This window comes from Apium graveolens, chromosome 1 (assembly GCF_009905375.1).
Source record: "Apium graveolens cultivar Ventura chromosome 1, ASM990537v1, whole genome shotgun sequence".
NCBI classification, from domain to species: domain Eukaryota; kingdom Viridiplantae; phylum Streptophyta; class Magnoliopsida; order Apiales; family Apiaceae; genus Apium; species Apium graveolens.
In genome coordinates, this window is record NC_133647.1 from 19445532 (window position 1) to 19447524 (window position 1993).

Below are 1993 nucleotides of genomic sequence, written 5' to 3' on the forward strand. Positions count from 1 at the left end.
CTCACCGGACAGCGACTAACGGCAATTCAGAATAAAGAATGTGTTCCGGAATTTGGGAAAAGACTAGCTAGGTCTTTCCCCCATGCTAGACTAATCGGTTAAATAGAGAGCCCAATCGAATTAGCCACTTACGTCTACTCAATTCCAATAGATCAACTGAATTCCATTTTTGCCTCTTTCCAAAGTCCCACAACATAGTTGGATCAAAATATTCCACGATATAGGTGGATTAAAACATTATCTTTATCCAGTTTTCAAAATCACTATCACCTATCTCTTTTTAAAACCATTATGTCACAGCAAACTATTCAAAACTTCTTTTCATTTTAATCATGTTTAAAGATAGGTGCTTTCAGAAGTTACTTTTCCCCATAACATATTTTTAAACAAAATTTTCAAATACAGGGGATACGTAACTTAAAAAATTATGTTCCATTAAGAGAGTAAAAAAACAACTATTCATATATACTGAACCATAATAGAATGGTCAGGGGTACTTGCCTTGCAGAGCTTTACAATTGAGTTCGTCTGACCTTGGACTGACTCAAATGCTTGACTTATCACCTTACTATTAGACTATCCTGGATCCGACCTCGACACTCAAGCCTTTCGATTGAAACCGTGTTGAGCTTGTCGACTTATCACTAGGTTAGCTTTAATCCAACGCCACTTTCGGCCTTCCGACTAAAACCTAAAGAGTCGAGTCACTCTATGTTAGAGGACTAGGTATGCTTGACACAACGTCACTAACAAACCTACCCATATGATTTCAAATCCCGACTCGTAATTACACATATTATTATGATACACATAGCAATCAAGGTTCCCGTACTCAAAACTCGACTCGTTATTCATTTTCGGAAAACACATGTGCTCGTCGCTTTAGAAGATAGATTGTCATCTATATTTTATAAAATTATTTTGCTTATATTTATATAACTATTGACTACTATTTCCGATATTGTACAGGAGTCGTTCCCGAAAATCCAGTAGCGTCTCCTTTGTTTATCGGGCAACCCGTCGAAACAATTCGACGTCTCAATCAACAACCAATCCAATAATTACAAGAAATCAACTAAATTATGTGCTCGTCTTTGATATAAAATAATTAACTTTCGTACCAAAAATAATTTTATATACTAGTTATTATTTATATCGCTTTAGGACCCAAAACGATTCATCGCGGTCCACCATCGGCGATGAGCACGGTCCACCGTCGGCTCGCCAAGGATCATCGCCGACGATGGTAAAACTCGCGGGTACTCGATTAATTTCGGGTTTCCAACGTGCATTTCACCGATATATATATTTTTATTTTCCCTGCACGAAATTTATTTCATGAAAATTTATCAAATAATTTCTGCACAAAATAATAATAAAAATAAAATAAATCCCCGACCGAAGAGCAGAACTATATAATTAAAAAAGTAAAGTTCAGGCTGGAAAGAACGCATACAGGCAACACAAGGCAGAACCCACACCCAGAAATTACACGCATACATATACTCACAAGTATATATACACAACAAAACCACCAAGACAGTCACCAAGCCAAAATCGGCGGCAACTAGCCGGAAGAACCGAAGCAAAACGGCGATCAGGGAGCCAGAAACAATTTGAGAGAATTGAGAGATCGAAATAATAGAGACAGAGGTCGAGACATACATGGGCAGGGGTGGGGGTTTGGGTAAAAGATGATTATATATATTCCATATTTCACAATTTATAGAACCAAGTTGCGCATAAAACAAATTCAGAAAATTACGAAAATAATCTCAAAATGTTATAAATATTCCAAAGTTTATAAAAACATAAATTTTGTAATTTTAAAATATTTTCTGAAATGCAATTTATACACACTTTTATCAATTAAACGAATCAACGCACGGGTGAAATTAATCCTAAAAATTCCCAAATTAATTTAAAAATTCTCGGAATATTCCAAACTTAGATAAATATGAGTTTCATAATTTTTGAAGAATTCTGGAATTAG